This window comes from Dermacentor silvarum, chromosome 1, assembly GCF_013339745.2.
Source record: "Dermacentor silvarum isolate Dsil-2018 chromosome 1, BIME_Dsil_1.4, whole genome shotgun sequence".
Classification (NCBI taxonomy): Eukaryota; Metazoa; Arthropoda; class Arachnida; order Ixodida; family Ixodidae; genus Dermacentor; species Dermacentor silvarum.
This window is the reverse complement of record NC_051154.1, coordinates 22,653,437-22,672,729: the sequence shown is the minus strand read 5'-3', so window position 1 is coordinate 22,672,729 and position 19,293 is coordinate 22,653,437. Positions and strand designations below refer to the sequence as shown.

Sequence of the window (19,293 nt, the reverse complement as noted above, 5' to 3'; positions counted from 1 at the left end):
AACTCGCCCGACTTTCAATCCCTCTAATTTCGACAACCTGGGGTTCTTTAACATGCACCCAATGCACGGTATACACGGGCGTTTTTGCATGTCGCCCGGTTCGGAATGCGGCCGCCGTGGCCGGGAAGTGATCCCGCAACCTCGTGCTCAGCAGCGCGACGCCGTAGACACTACGGCGAGTCGAGGTGAGCATAGTCGCGTCCATTAGATGATAAGACCAGAGGCGGTCAATTTTTTCTTGGCTAAAATTACGTGAGAGATGGCAGCTAGATATATATTAGCATGACGTCTGCCCACATGTTCTCATGGGTGCAGAGCTCATCTGCGCGTGGCCACAGAAATAATGGAATCATCGTAGTGAGCGAGGTCCCTTGAACAGCGGAGATCGTGGTAGATCCGTCGTCCTCCACCACTTCCCGCCCGCCTCCACATCTCTCTCTCTCTCTCGTTGTGGAGTTACGGTGTGACCGCCAAGAGTCATGGCCGTGGTACCGTGGCCCAGAGGCAGTATAACAGTGAAGCACCGCGGGGAGCGCGGTGGTTGTGTTCGCTTACACGGAGGCAGCCATCAGGGTTTCGTGTGTCAAATATGCAAACACTGTGATTCCGATCAGACATCACTAAGGTGCTATGTACCACAGTGGCCGGCAATTGGTCGCGATCAAATATGCCCAATTGAGAAGAATGCGTAGCGGCAGTGTCGTTGGTGCTCACTGTCGTGTTAAGCGGTCAGCAGGCCCAATGCGATCAGAACTGCCAGCCGTAGCCTAGACCGGTGCGCGCGGACCTCGCGTCTATTGTCGTCGCGTACTTGCGCTCCACAACATTAGGCAACTGAGTGGGACTGAAAGTGTTCTTAGGCTGTGACGCGTTAACAAACTTAATGAAAATGTCGCCACGCAGTAGCACTGCCATGATTTGGAGACCATAAGCTAGACTTAGTGTCCCGGAGTGAGTACATGCTTCCAGGCTGATATCAGCGGTCACAACCGTCGACGTCAAAAATGCTTAGTGTCGTGTCTTTATTTTTATCTCTATACCCGTTCGTTTCGTTGAGTAATTATTCAGCCGAGTCGCTAGGATCAGGCTTACCTAGCAAATTCGTTTTGGCCAGTCCGAACACGCAAACGGGCGTCGTCTGCAACTCTCGTTTATGTGCCCCTCGTCTGCAGCGAACGTGGTTCTGGGCCCGGAGGTCACTGAATGTGATGTTTGCCTCTCGTCGCGCAGGGCGTGCCCAGTCCAGGCAGCGCGGCGGGCGCAGCTCGAAGCGAGCACCACAAGAGACCCCGGCCATCAAAGCTCGCACCCCGTTGACGTCACCAGCCACCCCTGCAGGAGCCTCGCGTGCTTTCCGCACAAAGCTGTAAGTCGTCCCTGGTGGCACAGATCTTGCTTTCGCCCACTGCTAGTGCTACGACAAACGACAAAGGCGCGATGCGAGGCGAAAAAAAAAGAAGAGGAAGAAAAAAAAAAAAACAGAGAAAAGAAACAGAAGGGCGTCATGGAAAGACGGCTCATGCGCTCCACTTACGCTGAGCGAAGTCGCCCATTTTTGTTACTCAAAAGTCTCTGCCGTATTTGACCATTGTTCTAGTTTCGCTCTTCCTTTTTTTTTCGTTCTTTTTACGAGTAAGGCTCAGTTCTTGGCGCTTCCTAGATAACACGCTTGCGTCGTGCTCACAATGCAGAGTCGCGTTACGGTGCGGCGAGCTCCTACAAAATAATTTTACAGGTGTCACTTTTTGAAACAGCATGCGGCTTCTTTTGTGCACTGTGCGTCCTTTGATGTCTTTCTGCCTTGTTGTTTCACCTTCCTGTACCCCGAGCCCCAACTGCGTGCCAGAAGATAAACAGTGCCTAGATGTAGGCAAACAGCGTAGAGATGCGAGTGCTCGCAGGGAGAACAGGGGAAGGGTTAAGTTGGCAGCGCTTTAGAGAAACGACAATGGAGCCAGATCTGTTCTTAAACGTCCCTCTGTCTCTGCGTGTTTGCATTCCCGCACCCTGGCGCTAGATTTTTACTGAAAACGTCCTGGGCTTTGCTTGCAAAGTGATTTGTTTTCACAGAAGCTTTTCGCTCGAGTTCGGGGAAGGCAATGCGCGAGACCTATCTTATACATTGCTCCAAGCGTTTCGCTCTCCTTTAAACGTAGGAAAATTACGCTGGAAGAAAATTTGGAGGAAACTATGGCTGATGTTTATCAACATTCTCTGTCGCAAAGGGTCTCCTCTAACGTAGACGACTACGGCACCGGTCCTAATAGTAATGTTTTCTTTCTGCCAATTTACAACCTGTGCTGCTCCCGTGCTCCCTGAGGCCCGCGACATTGCTGGACGAGCTCGCTCATCCGATTCCTTCCATGAGCTTCGCAATCGCGATGAATTCGGCTGTGTAAACGCACACTGTGTAAGGGGGTTAGAGTTACGGAAAGGGTACCAGGGGAAGTCAAGCGCAGCCGAGGACGGGAATTAGGAAATTTGCAGGCATAACTTTGAATCATCTAATAAGACAGGGGTAATTAGAGATCGCTGAGAGAGGCCTTCATCCCGCAGTGGACATAAATATGACAATAATGATGATGATCATGGTGATGACGATGATGAAACGGATACCGGAAGAACGTTCGGAGTGCACTATGCGCACGCTTGCTGTGGTTGTGACTTGTTTCGAGGTTTCCCGAACAACGCGATGGCGGTTTTTCGCAGCTGCGGTAAATGAAAGTGCCACATCCACGGCCCTCACTTACCCTTTTATCCCTGCTGAGTAGTGATCAGAGGGTAAGTGTGGGTTCGGCTCCACTAGGTTTCTGGGTTTGGCTCTATACCGCTGGGAAGTGGTCCTTTATTCCACTTTAACTTCCCTGTAATTAATATAATAAGATTATCAGAACTTCAACCTTGCTCTTAGTTATTTCAGGAGTACGATTAAAAGTTATGTCACTTTATGCGATTATTATTTAACGTTCAAGGGAGTACCGTATTTACTCGATTCTAATGCGCACTATTTTTCCGGCAATGTTTAGTAGGAAACAACATGCCCGTAAGATTTCAGTACGAAACAAAAACTACAATAGCGGCAAGCTATAGTCATTGACAGCAGAAATTTCTGTAAGCAAATTAAATCCACATGTAGCTGCAGCTGTAGAGACTGCGGAAGCTTTGTGCGCATTCCTTACGCTCACCAGGCTATAGTGTATTCGATACACTATAGTTGGACTGCCATGGCCTGCAAGACACATAAGAAATGCGGTATCTCAAATGCCGCAAGGGCACCGAAGACAATAGTTGATAGTGATAAGGGCCCTTCGAAAGTCTCGATGAGCGATGCGTGGTTTACTGTATACTTCGAATGCAATAAAGTTTCAATTTTCCGAGTGAGAACAAATCGCCGTTACTCTCCTCCCTACTATAAAAACTGGTGAGCGAACAATCAAAAGGGCATTTAAGTTTTTCATTTCTTGAAGTATAAAAAACTGGGGTGCCTGCTACAATCGATGACATTGCATTTTATTTTTCATTTCTGGTCGTGAAAATCAGGTGTACCGCGTGCGTAACGATCGAGGGCCCGTTAGAATCTAGTGAATGTGGCAATTTAGTAACTTTCACGTGATTACTTTTGGGAGAACGCTGCAATTGCACAATTGATAATTGCACAAGTGGGTCAGTGCTCACGTCATATATATTTAATAAGACATTTCATTTAGCGAGGCTCTGTGGCCACCGCATAGAAATATACCTGTCCCTAAAATGTGTGACAATACGCGTATACTTTGACATGATAAAGTAAAGGTAGCGCAAAACAACAAGGAAGAAGAGAAGATGAATGGACACCACTAGCGCTTACTCGCAAATAAGTTAATTCAAAGAAAGAAGAATTTAAAAGCAAGTAGAACCAACTGCGCAGCCGCCACAACTGAACAAAAGCCACTTCTTACGGGTGAAAAATCAGAAACAAGACCAATACCGAAGAAAGACGAAACTGACGCACAGCGCATGCGCCAAAATGTTAAGAGCGATGAGCGCATCATTCCGGCAGGGCCTCACTGCGCCTCCAGAAAATGTATCTCTCTTCGCGATGAAGCTACTGAAGGTACACTAATGCATGTTTCACGGGCTTTCGCAATGAAGAAAATTTCCGTTATTTTTCGTGCCAAATTATCCTCGTGTTCAAAGAAGACAATTCTCTTGTCGAACATTGGCAACCAATTGCAAGACTTACAGTGTGCAGCTAAACGGGACCCATAATTTGCCCTTCAATTATTTTTGTACTTTCTTACTCGTATATTTAAACAACGCCCTGTCTGACTTGTGTACGCCCTCTCGCAGAGCGTAGGAATCTGGTATACGACGCCACTTTCGCACTAAACGAATTTTTGTAGGTGTTTAATGGGGCAATTTTTATTCGTCGGGTCCTGAAGCTTCTTGTCAAGTTTATCAGGACAAATAAAGGTTGCACCATTAAATTCCTCTAAAAACGTGTTCAGTTGGCAAGTGGTGTTATTGGATTTTACGTGCCAAAACCACGGTCTGATTATGAGGCACGCCGTAGTGGAGGGAGTCCGGATTAATATTATGACCACCTGGGCTTCTTAAACGTGCATGCACCTAAATCTAAGTATACGAGCGTTTTTGCATTTTGGCCTCATCGAAATGCTGGCGGCGCGACCTGGATTTGATCCCGCGACCTGGATTTGTTCCGCTTAGCAGCGCAATGCCATTGGCACTATAAGCACCCCCCCCCCCCCTCCACGGCGGGTAATTGATAATCGTAGTTTATTGCGCAGTGCGTGTCCGCAGCCTCAAGTAATTGAACTGAAGTGGTGTAATTGCTCCATTTACGACGTCATTTCTTTTTAGATCTGCATAGCTTAAAACAAATGAAACACACGGTAAAATAATGACTACTTTTGCACCAACCAGTGCAAACGGATGTTTTACTGGGGAAGGTTGTACCATGCGTGCATCCCGGTACTACATTTCAACATGTGTACAGAAAAGAACGCTTCTGGGTTATCTGTTTCGTTCTGTAATAGATGGGTTGCTGTGGGGTGATTCGGTTAGAAAATAACTCACCTACTATACTTTGTTCTGCAGGAAATAAATAAATAAATAAATAAATAAATAAATAAATAAATAAATAAATAAATAAATAAATAAATAAATAAATAAATAAATAAATAAATAAATAAATAAATAAATATCACAGTTTCGCAGTAAGGGCGAAGCAATGAATGCAATAGCAATATATTAGAATATTACACCTAGTGTAAGACTCGTAGTGGCAGTATGAATTGAAGTCAACGTAAGCTAAGTAAAAACGAGTTGTTGTGCTAGGGGTCCTTTGTTTGAATTCAATCCTGGCATCGGACAATTTCATTTGTGTTTATTAATTAAAGCTAACGTCTTTCTTAGCAACTTCACCACCACTTTTCCGTATGATGTATTTTTCAAACCTCTTTCTTGGGCCGATGCCGGAGGTCGTGCACAGCCGCGCCAATAAACTTACGTCATTTTCAGGTTTCAGCTCCGTTTTTTGTTTCGCGCTTTTAATATTTAGGTCTGAGAAGATTTAAGATAAAAGGCACGCGCTGTCGGGGTTTTGTTTCGTGAGATGTGTTTGTGGGCTGCTATTCTTAAAATTCCGAGGAATAATTTTTCAAGAAAGTAAGACCTGGTATGAGCAACTTTAGTGATAGAATGGTGTGGCAATGTAACCCGCATATATCACACGTCATATAGCATGGCATGGCATATAGCGTACATATACCTAAATAAAGGGGAAATGAGACATCCACCCAATCGTAGCAATTGCTACGATTTGCTACGGCATGTTTGTAGCAATTGCTACGATTGGGTGGATGTCTCATTTTTCCTTTAATTCTTCTCTCCACCTAGCGGGTTTCCCCTGAACTATTACGTCATACATCTAAATAGATACCAAACCTCATGATGACGACGATGGCAAAAATTCGGTTGGAGTGTCCATATAATTGCTAATGCAATAATAAATTAGTAATCCCTATTGAAACGTTCCGTAAGCATTCCAATAATTACGTATGTTTTCCGTACGGTTCTTACGGAAATTTTACGGAATTTATACGGAATCTATATCGATACCGTAAGAGTTATACAGAAATATATGGAATAATTGGAATGGCATACGGAACGTTTCAATAGGGTTAAAGATAGGCGTGAGTGAGTGAGTGAGTGAGTGAGTGAACTTTATTTGGTCCACGATAGACGCGAGTAAACTCGACATCACCTGGCTAGGCCCACTCGGGGACCATCAGGTCAACCAGTGAAGAAAAAAAAATGTCGCAGTTTCGCCCGAAAGGCGAAGCATCAATAGTAGAGAGCTATTCGGAGTAGGGATAGTCGTTTTATCGGCTGCATAAACTTGGACACATTCGCTTTCTAACTGAATTGACAAGCGTGGTGTCATCGCGCACAAGCAAACATGAATAGATCACACTGAATGACCGCAGACAACGACTGTCAAAACGCTGGCGCAGCCGCTGCAGCGGGCGAAGAATCGTGCGGTCTATCGCTTCAACGGTAACTGAGCGGCGAATGCACAGCGCATACAAAGGTCAGAGCCGTGTGGAGATAAGAGACGGTGCGGGTGACCGCCAGCACAGCCAGTGCAAGCGTATTTGTTGGCAGAGTAGAAGCTGCTCCCCCGACCCTCCCTCCCGCGCGGCCTTCCCGCTTTTTTGCTTTTGCGTGGAAGATTGCGTTGCCAGTTCCCCTTGCGCTCGGTTGCAAGATACGCATTTGGTGCCGTAGCACAGCGTCGCCCCGCCTCCCTCCCCCCCATACCCCCACGGCCTTTCGCGCGACGGTCGCGTTTTCTTTCCGCCGTGCTTTGGCTCTCCGTGATAGTGCGCGTCCCCCGCGCGCTCTCACTCGCCCATACGGCGCGCGGCGACGATTTTATCGCCCTTGGAATCTATACGGAACCTCACGGCGACGGCGACGCCTACGGCAGAAATCCGGTTGAAGTGTCTATATAATTGCTATCGCAATGAAAATAAATGAGGGCGACGAAAGAGGGGCCCTGCTTTCATCAGCGTAGACAGGGCACTGTTGCGAACAGAGGCTTCTAATGACAGGCATCATCAGACATCTGTTCATATGCCGTGGTAGCGTAATGGCTATGACTGCGCTTCTAATCCAGAGGGCGCGGGATCGAATTCCGGTCGCGGCGGCCGCGTTTCGATGGGGGCGAAATGCAAAAACTCCCCTGCAGCGTGCATTGGGCGCACGTTAAAGAACCCCAAGTGGTGAAAATTAGCCCGGAATCCCCCACTGCGGCGTGCCACATAATCATATCGCAGTTATGGCACGTAAAACGCCAGAATGTAATTTTTTCATACACGTAGGTCAGGCAGAGTCACTTACGGCACCCCGTACCTGGGTCTCAAGAACAGCGAGAGAGACAAATTGAACACCCTAATACGAAAGACCTACAAGCTGGCACTGGGGCTTCCACCGACAACATCGACGGAGAAGCTACTCAGCCTGGGCATCCACAATACTTGGGAGGAACTAGCAGTGGCCCACAAGACGAGCCAGATAGAGCGACTCAAGCTTACCAGCACGGGCAGGGACACCCTAATAAGACTGGGCTACACAGTCGAATATGAGTCCAGAAAACACCGGGTTCCTCTACCCCTGAGGGAGAAGATCACGGTGGCCAGCATCCCGAGAAACATGCACCCTGAATACAACAGAGAAAGGAGACGAGCGAGAGTGCAAGCTCTACGTAAGGCCTACGAAGGACCAAAACAAGGAGAAGTCAGATACACCGACGCGGCAAAGTACAAGAACAGAGCGGCCCACGCTATCAGCGTGATCAACGGCTAAGGACAAGAGGTAGTGGCGGCCTCGGTAAGCACTCCAGACATCGACTGTGCGGAAGAAACGGCGATAGCCCTGGCAGCCACTACGGGCAAGCGAGAGGAAGATCACATCACAGTCATCACGGACTCACAAACAGCATGCAGAAATTACCAAAAGGGCCGCATTTCCAAACAAGCCCTGAGCATCCTCGAAAAACTAGACAATTTTCAAGAACTGTACATTGTCTGGGCCCCGGGACACGAGTCCCTGGCGGGTAATGTAGCGGCTAACGCTGCTGCCCGAGATCACATTCTCCGGGCTATTCCACCGGGTTCACGAGCACCGGCAGACCAACATGATAGCGTCACGAAAAGATACGCCAATATCCTGACTCATTACAGACTGGGCAGGAGGATCTACCCACCCCCGCACCCCAAGCTAACAAGAGAAGAGGCAGTGATCTTCCGCAAACTACAGATCGGCACATTCCCGCATGGCACCCTGCTACACGCCATGTATCCTACGAGCTATACTCACAAATGCGCCTTCTGCTCTGCGCCCAATACCCTCTACCACATGGTATGAGAATGTCAACAAAACCCATCGACAACACCCATCACCGGACCAACCGTCGAGCAGTGGGAGGCCCAGCTGACAAGCCCGAGCCCTGAAGACCAGCATCGCATGGTGAGCAGGGCCAAGCTATCGGCTCAGGCCCACGGCATCCTGGACTAGGGACGCCGCCCACCTCGGACGATTTTAGCGTCTGCTCATTTTTAAAATAAAGTTTATTCCTCCTCCACGTAGGTCAGGCAACAGCGCTGGGGTGAGCCAATGGCAGCAAGCAAACAGGCCGTACCTTCTGTTTCAAGCAACTACGAAATGTACGCGCCTACCGTATTGGAAAAAGTGCGTAGAGAGAAAAAAAAAAGAAAAAAAAAAGAAACTTCTACGTCGCTTTGTTTGTGGTACGCGTGGCGTATTGCTTCCTAACAAGGCGGACTCGCCGGCCGGGGAAACGAAACGGTCACTCCGGGCGTCTTGGTGACAAATATGACGAGCTGTCCTGGCTAGCGCGGAGAGTATATCGACGAATGTGTTCTTTGCCATGTCCACGTACACTACGCCTCCGCATAGTGTGCATGGACAGTCAAAATGTGTCTCTCAGCCCCACAGAGCGATAGCGGGAGTCCGCCCATCGTGGTTGGAGCAAGTTAGATGCGCGGAAAAACATGCTTACCGAATTATTTCGCATATTGTCGTGTTCCGTTCTTCGGAACGCTCTGTCCTTTTTTGCAAAAGGGAAAAGGGCACCCTACCGCACATCTTGGCCGAGTGCACAGAACTCCAGACCCCCCCGTCCTCCCCTTCCCGCCAACACCCCCAATCCCCAACCCCTTGAGCGATGGGAGACCTTGTTATCCAGCCCCGCCCTACCGATTCAGCTCGCACTGACGGACAGAGGCCAGGATCTGCTGGGAACATATGGGTCCCGTAACTAGGGAACCACCCCGTCTGGTGCCTGTGGGCACCACGAATATATTTTGGGCCCAATAAATGTTTATTCATCATCATCGGAACCTCTCCATTGGAATTCATCCACAGAAACGTTTGCATGGCCGTCTACGACCATTTCAGTGACAAAACAAGAATGCCATGTGAATTTCTTGAATTAATTATTGGAATCGTTCTCAAGATTGCTGATTGTATTGAAATCACTTTAGCACCACAACGTTTGTTGTTCTTTTGTCGATCATACGTTTTCCTCACTAATATCAGTCCCTTTGTGATTACTCCGTTTCAATATTATTTGTGCAACTTCCACTTTTCCTTGTGCTACTTGCTCTCTTAAGCTTGTAATTCCCCTCCCCCTCCTTCACACTAACCGCCGGCTTCTTGGCCATCCCCGGAGCGGTAAGCGCCATGTTTAGAGGAACAAGCAAGCAAGACTCGCCACGCTGTCAGAGAGAGGCGCGATCACACTCGTTGACTTAAGGCAAAGATCGCTTGGAGTTTTCTGTGCCAGTGACATGTTAGGGTGGTGAAAAGCAATCCCTTTTTTTTTAGGTTTTGGCGATCGTTTTGCTAACAGCACCTTGAAGCCCGCTCCAGCGTTGCCGGCGCTATATGCTTGCGTCGTTGACCTGTGCCAGCTCCTATCGGGACGGAGAACATGAAGAGGTTTCCGCTAAAAGCACCCCCGTCGCAACCCTTGTCATTCTCGTCGAGCGCACCATGATGAACGTTGACAGCGACAAGGCTCGGTCACTGAAGGCAGAAGGCTGGCGCAGTGATGGACCGGCGTCATCGCCGCCCATCAAAGTGCCTTATCGACCTTCCAGAGAAGAGTAGACAGCGGAAGTCGAGGCCCGTGAAATGAGCGGCTCTTTAACGCTTTACAAGATTTTGAAGAGAACAGCCTAGACGTGTGGCAGAGTAAGTGATACGTTATATGGAAAGTACTGTGGGCTCAAACAATATACGGTGCGCAACAATACTGATAGAATTTGTGTTTACATAGGTGCCAAATATGTCCGACTCATCGTCCAACTGTTCCGTAACCTTTATGCCAAATTTATGACGCGACGTCGAATCACAGTACTTGGCGCCAAGCTTCCTCCGACCAAGTGTAAGGTAGAAAAAAAAACACAAAATGGTTGAAGTCTAATGCATAACGTAGAATATATAAGACTGAGCGTTATCATGTAAAAATATTTGCAGCATCGCATCACAATATAGACTGAATCTAGACTGAATTGCAAGTAAGCTTATACTCTTCCTTCTTTGAATGTTTAGCAAAACCTGCGTCTCATTACTATACAACCCACCTTTCCTCACTTCTCGGTTTCCTCGACTTCCGGGTAATAAAATCCCAAACCTGGAATTTTATTACCTGGGACCTTGAAACGATCAATATCATTTTTCATTCGTTTCGGCCGTCATCACTGACTCGGACGCCGCCGCGACGCCGCGTCATCGCCGGGATTGGACACTCGGGGAGGCGGATGATAAGAGGAGAACAATGGAAAGTGTGTCGTTACAAAATACGACTCCTGGGCTATGAGGGTTGCCGTAGCGGAGGGCCCTGGCCCTGTTTTGACCGTCTGGGATCACATTTTGTAATCGCTCATTCTATTTCTCATTCTTAATTTCTTATCATCTGTTGCCCCGAGTTGTCGACCCCGGCAATAACGGCTGCGCGACGGGGCCCTAGCCAATGAGGAAAGACGAAACGAACAAATGGAGAACGGAAATAGATCGTTACAAAATACTGCTCTTGGGTTGTTTTCACCAGCGCCAAAATTTGACTACGTGAACGTTTTAACGCGATAGCGTTTGGGGCCCCGTGTCGCAAAATATCCGGCGTCGGCGTCGGCGCCCGCGGCCGAGAAAATCATCCCCAACGACGTTTAGGTATGCCACACCATTCTATCATTAATGTTGCTCGTACCTTGTCTTGCATTCTTGGCAAAGCTATCCCTCAGAATTTTGAGAATGACAATCCACAAACAAATGTCATGAAACAAAACACCCACAGCGCATGCCTTTGATGTTAAATATCTTCAGACCGAAATATTAAAAGTGCGAAACAAATACGGAAACCTGAAAATGATGTAATTTCTTTGGCGAGGGCACTATCTCCGGGATCGGCCCACGCAAGAGGCCGCCTTTCCACCAGAAAGCTCGCCTACGTGCATAGCGTTCGCCGCCAGTGTTTTCCAGTAACCATTACGGTTGCATAAGCTGCAGTCGTCGGGAACCATGAGTAGCAGTCAGGGATCTTTGAATGCTATCGCGTTCCACTCTTAAAAGCGAAGCTGAGCGTCTTCCCAATTTTTTTGCCTCCTTCTCCCATCGGAATGCGGCAGTCCCGGCCTGAAATCGAACCCCGACCTTGTGGGCGGCAGTACAACGTCATAAACGCAGCGCCACAGCGGCGGGTGTTTATCGGGTTTCGTAATCTTTTTCAATAAAGACCACACTTGTTGTGCTCGGATACGAGAAGAAAAATGCGCTCCCGGTTGGTTTTGTTTGCATCTTGACCAAATACTTTCGGCGTTGGCCACTGATTCCGCAAACATGCAAAATCAATTTGGAATGGCATTTCGGAAACTCTATTGCATAAGGAATAATAATACTGTCGTGGTCGAGACGCGTTATATTGATAGGCTGGTCAGTAACATGGAGAATGGGAACAATATTACGCGCATCTTTTTTACGAGTAGTATCCTCGTGCCACCCCTGGTACATTATAATGCACATCGCTTTCAATCATTCTGATGATCAGCTTGGAAACGTTTACGTAAAACATTAATCCAGGATCCAAAGTCCGATTCCTGCGGAACTGCATAGAAGTGTTTTAGTCATATTCTTGACGTCAGCGTTCGATACAATCGACACAAATTTGATCTAGACTGTTGCAGCGTCACAAACGACGAAAAGCAACTATGAGGTTAATTTAGAATACCGCAATTATGACATGAAAATTCAGGGTACAGCCAACGCAACACACGCTGTTGCTTGTTCGTCTCTTTGTTTAGGCAAAGTGGCAATGCTTGATGAGACGGTTGCTTTGTGCCCGTACACGGAGATGTTGCTTTCAGCGTCAAACCGTGTTATTTAGACAAGAAATGCGTTGCTCCACGTTCGTAACATTCGGTAGCAAGAAACGACTTAAAATGCGATCATGTCACTGAGATGTCTTCGGATCTGAAGATGATATTGGAAGGCACCCCCGGTTGAAAAACAAAATGAACACGTAAGCGTGATCGCGTTCCAGCGCGGTCGTGGCCGTGCATGGTAAACAACTCCTGCCTAACTAAACCACACCTTGTGGCTCCGCATTTAAAAGTAATAATAATATTTTTTCATTAAACGCAAGGTTAGCGTCTCGCTGACCATAAGTTCCTTCAAGAAGTCTCTCAACCAATTCAATCAGGTATATGCCGTAAGAACGGTGACGAGTGAAATGCAGAGCGGGCTGTGATTTCAATCCCGCACGCGCATGATACAAAGCAAGTATAAGCTCCTCGGGAAACCGTCAACCAGTGGAAATTATCTGCGCTTTAAAATAACGAAGCAAGCGCCGGGCACTCTGCGGGCTCCTCCTTTTCGTTTGAGAGCGAACGCGCGCTCATCACGCGCTGTGGAGCACATATAAGAACAACGTGGCTTCATGCGCAGCGCGACAGCGGCTTCCCGCAGAAGCGACCCCCGAGCAGGTCCGGTCGAGCCTGATTTAGTGGCGGTCTTTGCTCGTTGAGCGCACACGCCAGGGGACAACGTGGGCTTGAGCCGCCGCAGATCCGGCGAGCCTCGAGAATCCGGACCGAGCAGCGGGGCCTCGGCGTTGTGCGGCCCCGTCTTCTGTCAAAACGGATGTTTCCGCCTCCGCGATCGAACAAGTGGCCCCGGTCTTGGCTGCGAAGGGCTTTGCGCCGGCCGCGAGTGCTGGTGGCGATGTGTCGCGGCAAGCCGCCTACGCTTGATGATATTGAAAAAAAAAAAAAAAAGGCAAAGCTGGATGGCGTGCCAGCAGCCACTCGGCACTGCGCGAGTAAGCCGCTCGTTTGCCGGAGGCGGGATGTGGTCAGCTATAACGCTGGGAAGCAAGCGCGGCCTCGAAACGCCCATCCGGGCAGGTATTCACAGGGGCCGTCTGCAATGAAATATTTGCCAACGCAGCTTAGTAGACCTATTTGCTGAGCCTACTCGTAAAAAATCGCGGCGGCAGGAATAGAGAATTGCGCACACATTACGTTTTTCGTTTCTTCGCGTTTCGGTAGTGCTTTCCCCCCCTGCTAGTCTAAACATTGGTCAAGAGACTGATGAAAAAGATACACGGAGAGAATAAACTTCACCTTTCAAAATACCGTTGTGAGGGCTTCCGGTCGCTTCGGTCAGCCATTTATAGAGTTCTGATGTACGACGTCGCTACTGCAGGGAGGCAGACGACGTTGCATGGTGTTCTTGCAAAATTATCTCCGTGGCATAATTCGTCATCTGAAATGGGATATACAGGGTGTTCCAACTATCATGTATGAAGATATTTAAATATGCAAAAGCTGAACAGAACCAAGGTAACGTTGTTTGCCGTCGCTTGGAGATACTCAGATTAATTTTTTTTGCATTCCGCCAAAGTACATAATTACTCTTAATTAATTAATAAACTTCTCAAATTTTATAAGTAGATTAAAAATGTCAATCAGAAAATTGTAGAGCAACATGAAAAACTCCCGATACAGCTTTCTGTTGCTCAATAGATGCTGCATAAAAGTGTTTTTTCGAGCGTGAATGAAGCCCGCGAATGCAAATTTTGCTCTATATCCGACGCATGTTCATTCACGCGTCGTTTCTTCATGAGGAATTCAAATTCTATTTGATACCAACCTGTCTTCCCTTCACTATTTTCTCGCCATTTCTATCTTCGATGCCTCCCACACCGCCGCACGCCGCTGTCGGCCTTCACCGCCGCAACACTAGACGTTCCCGTAAGTTCATTTTGCGGGACTGCAAGTAGATCCCTCCTCGGGCTTTGACAGTGCTCTTTTATACATAAAGTTTTCTAGTTCCGGACTAAGCATGCCCTCGCTTTTGACACGCACATTTCTTGTCCTTTCGGAGCCGGTAAACGAGAATGAAACCTCTTGGAAGAGGGTCGTTGTCCGTCCCTCGTAGGCGCTTATTTAAGCGTTTAAGTGGCGACACCTTTGCTTCGAAACGACTGACGTCAGCTATCGTGGCTTGCTCAAAGGCACAGTTCGAGCTTAGTGTCCCGCTCTATGGTGTTTGGCACAGGGGGCGAGGGTCCTTCTCCGCTTACCTAAGCGCTTAGAAGTGCGCATGAAGCAGTCTACCTGCTTCATACTATACTTCGAGAAGGACGATAGCTCACGTTACACACCATCCTATGTGACCGGAAAGACATGGCGTCATCCGCTCGATTTTCGGTGTGAGGCCTTTAGCAGCTTTCTTGGAGAGAGGCATGCTCTCTCGCTCTTAGAATGTTATACTAACACAAGCTCCGTTTAATCAAGAGCAGGAGCAGTAAAACAAACCCAAACTCCGTTGAGTCAAAAGCAGGAGCAGGGAACGGAGAAAGGTGTAGTGTGTGTGTGTAGGGGGGGGGGGGGGGGGGAGTGGAAGGACAGTAATATGAACATATGAACGATTGTCCCTTCAGAAGGTGCACTGCATGCCTATTTTTGTTCCCCCATTTTCCGGACTTACGTAATGGAGATACGTGGCCGGCATATCGTCAGCAAAAGCAGACCACGCCCAGCAGGCCAAGTGATTTAAAGATGTGGAGGACGCTTAAGCTTCGCCTTTAAGAGTAGGACGCGATAGCATTCAAAGATCCCTGAATGCTTGTCAGGCTTCCGGGCAACTGCAGCTTTCTTTTTTCTCCACCTTCGCCTCTGCGCGCCGCTACCGTTTTACGTTGCCGAGGAGGCGAGCGCCATCTGGATGGTATTTACGCAAGTAACCTACCCGGGGGCCTGTTGGTATGTAGAAATGCTGCAAAAGAGGTTTGTGTTCGAGTTTCCTCGTAACAGAATTATGTTTTCTCTTACATTCAAATTACAATATGACGCTATCATATCTGTAGGTTGTAGTTAAGTCGTACTTTACGATTTTTCTGATGGATTTTACTTTGAGAAATTGAATTTTTTTTTCATTCAATTTTTTTTTTCACTTACGCCTCTGCGCTACGCGGAGGGCCTGCGCGTGTCGGGGTGGCTCGGAAAGATTTTCTCCGCCACGGACGGCGGCGCTTACGCCAACACCAACGCCGACACCGACGCCGGATTTTCTGCGACACGGAGTTAAAACGTCACAGGTATGGGATGACTTGCGCATCTCCATACAGGAAGTTCTCGTAGTCTATAGTTAAAGCGATTTTGCACCCAAGCTCGTGCATGCTGTACCTTTGCATTTTTATTGATTCGCTCTTGTCTTTACGACTGAGCTTCAAACCAACGAAAGCAGCCTTCCAAAATAACAGCACATAGAAATGCGAAGTTTTACTGATCAATGATCCTGCATAAATGAGGCAGCCCAGTGAAACACTGTAGAGATTCTAGAGTTTGGTTTGTTTACGAAGCCTCTGCTTTCTTTCAACGTTCCGTAATTTCTACTCGGAAGAAGTGTTCGTGCTTTTTTTTTTTTTCCATAATCGAGTTGCTTTCATCGGCTATGGAAACCAGTTTCACAACCTCGTGAGCAGCAGCGCAACCACTTAGACACAGACACATGCAACTTGACGTGGCAGAACTTTCGGAAGGCACCTCTCTACTCAGGCATTCCAAAATATTCGACAAAGCGCGTAGACGATCAAAAGCAGGGCTGACACCCAATGAGAATACCGTGTTCACACTCTAAGCACGGACAATCGGGCTGCTTTCGCGGTGTATCGCAGGCAGGCATTTGGGAAAGCCTTCTGCTAACAGCGCGTTGTCCTTCTTCGATGGTTGAAATTGAATTGCTTCCGGTGAATGCGAAGGATAGTGAAGACTATTATGCGTCAAGGTTTAAAGCCCAGACCACACGTAAGCTTGCTGATGGCGCAAGCTCGCGTCTATGCTCCTTGCGCCTGCCGATGCCTGCCGCGCCCCGCGAGGAATGGCGGTTTGCATCCACAAAGACGCGCGACAGCGCGCGCTCACTGGGCTCACTCACTCATAGACACCTTGGCAGACGCCACTTCGTACTTCGTTATTTGACAGTGTTTCAAAAATGCTTCGATATCTACAAACGTAAATGTGATATTTTTAGAGCTGTTAGGTCTAAAAATATATCAGGAAAGAAGAAGCACTTTCTTGCATGAAATAAATCTGCTTCACTGAAAGTTGAATGTACCGCGCCAAGGCTGCGTAGCCAGGCGCGCCGACGCGAGGGAACCCAAGTGACCCAAGCGCGCGATAACATACAGGAGCTGTTCACCGAGATCGCGCCGCGTTTCGACGCGCACGGGCCGTTCCGCACCGTCTGCACATGCGTGGGCGCGCGGACGCGCGCTTGCGCGCGTCCGCAAGCGTATACGTGTGGTCAGGGCTTAATTCTCACCGGCGCATAGCCAGAAGGTAAGAGAGGGGAACAGTAAGTTGCGGGGAAGGGGACGCTCGAATAGGTGAATGAACGTGGAGGAAGAACGAAAAATAGGAGGGAGCGTCACGTGACACTGTTGAAGCCCATTAATGAAAAAAAAAAAAGGAAGGCTCATGGGAAAAGGGCCCATACCGCGTGATTGGGAAGCGTAAACATCTCGCCGCTTCTGGTGAGAAGCCGATACATTGTTGGATAGTTTTATTATCGACGCGCACACTGGGATCCTTACAGCAGGGGCTACTTACAGCAGATCGGCAGGACAATTATACGCACATTCGCATTAGCGCAGTTACGTCGGGTCAAGTTAGGTGATAGCCAAGACAGCTTGCACACGTCACATTTTAGATATAACATTCCCTTTGTTAACTGACTTAACAATAATCCTCAACGAATACAACGTACTAGTCGTTTACTCTATATTTAGAGGACGAACGCTTCATCACTGCCAGCACCCCGCGCTTGCGGGTCTTGCTCCCGAGTCTGGTGGCACTGTCTGCGAGATGGGCAATCCGAGGCGTAGAGCCGATTGATTTTTGTCTCATGTGGTAGCGTCACCTTTCCCACGTTTGAATGCGGCCTATTGATCAGCATGCCGAATGTAGTACTCAATTTATTACGGCCGCCAAATACGTGCGAGCAGACTTTACGACTGTTACCTTTCCAAAGCGATTTCAAGACTTCACCGCGCACAGACCGGCGAATACATGGCGCCCGCAACCGTAAACACACTTGGCAAACCCAGGCTCTTATCTGCGACACATTCCGCCGCAGCAATGCAACGAAGTGCAAGCACTGCAAAATGGTTCTCAGCTTGCGACGAAGGTACGGATAAGAGAGAAGAGATATGAAAAAAAGGTAAGACAGGGAGGTTAAGCAGGACAAAAATCCGGTTTGCTACTCAGTTTAGGGTAGCAAACCGGATTTTTTGTCCCGGTTAACCAACTATTCAGCTGGCGTTTATCATGTAAACGTGTGGGTCGTAATACGACATTTATATTTTGTACATGTTCTCAGGGCCCGAAGGCATTACTGAAAATGATTACCTCTGATGATAAGCCACTGTGGGAGCTTTCACTCCAGAATGTTTTTTTTTAAAGCCTCCTTGGCTAAAGCGCAGCCGGTGTGGCATACACGTGCACTTCTCTCTTTATGGCCTGTACAAGGGCCATAAAGGGGAGGGGGGGTCTGTTGCTGCCTACGGTCGCAACTCTACGGGGTCGCGGTGAGCCTGCCCTCTGAGCCCACTCCGCTCGACGGGAGGCGCTGACTCGTTCGCTTGAAAGTACCTCGGCGCACTAGTTTAAACACATGGCATATGTTGCTGAACCCTACTCCTAAGGCCTAATGAAAATTTAACGCCCCTGACTTGTGTAGTCCCAGTAATAAACGTGCAAAGCGATGTACCTTTCCGTTTTCTGCAACTTAAGGTGATTAGTATAGGAAATGATGCACGGCTTGCTTTATTTATTACTTAAATGTATAAAAAACATTAACGCAAAATATTGAGTAATGAACGAGGGTTACGCAACGCATATTAAGGGTCCTTCGTTTTCGGGTTGTTTAATATTTAAATTTCGGGGGGTAAATTTAGGTGTTAGATGTACAAAAGACAACCGGGGAGAAGCGTTTTCTTCTTCTTCTTCTTCTTTTTTCTTTCTTTTCTTTTTTAGTAGTCTGGCCGAAAAAAAAAAACGGGTAGAAATCGGGGGAATTTTTTGCCTGGTAGCCCAAAGTTCGGGATTTTTTCGGTAACATTTACATACGTGTAACAAAGTCGCAGTTGGCGAAGCATCGATTGAGATAGCAAATTAGTGGACAGCTATAACGTTGTTTTAGCTATAGCTATAGTTGTTTTATTGGCCGTATAAACTTGTAAACATTAGCTTACTAATCAAATTAACAAGCACGCTGTCACACGTGCGCAAGCAAACATCAACACATCTCACTCGATGACCGCGGAAACTCGCTGTCAAAACGCTGGAGTGAGGAAACGCGGCAGCAGCAGCGAGCGAATTGACCTTCGTGCTGCCTGTCGCTTCAATGCGAGCTAAGCGGCGAGAACACAGCGCACATGAAGCTATCAGCATTCGGCGCACTCTGTCCCCGTCGCAGATCGCTTTCGAGATATGGCCCGTGCGGCCGCGCCATACGCAGCCGCAGCCGGACTAGAACGCCCCCTCCCTCCCCTCTCCCCGGTGCCTTGCGCAGCACGGAAGACGGCGCACTTCCTCCCCGCCTTCCTGCCTTGCGCGCGCAAGATTGAGCCACTACGCTCGGCTCACCCATCGCGCGCTTTCACTCGCACATATAGCATACGGCGCGCGGCGACGATTTTATCGC

At 48.3% G+C, this 19,293-nt stretch overlaps 1 protein-coding gene across 4 annotated transcripts in view; it reads left to right on the top strand.

Moving 5' to 3' along the window:
- LOC119458095 (U-scoloptoxin(11)-Sm5a-like) overlaps positions 1 to 19,293 on the top strand; it is a 180,516-nt gene that overhangs the window by 42,766 nt on the left and 118,457 nt on the right. For all 4 annotated transcript variants that reach the window (XM_049665548.1, XM_049665551.1, XM_037719920.2 and 1 more), the window contains exon 2: positions 1,231 to 1,366. The gene's annotated coding sequence lies outside the window, so the exon portion shown is untranslated. The remainder of the gene's footprint in view (positions 1 to 1,230; positions 1,367 to 19,293) is intronic.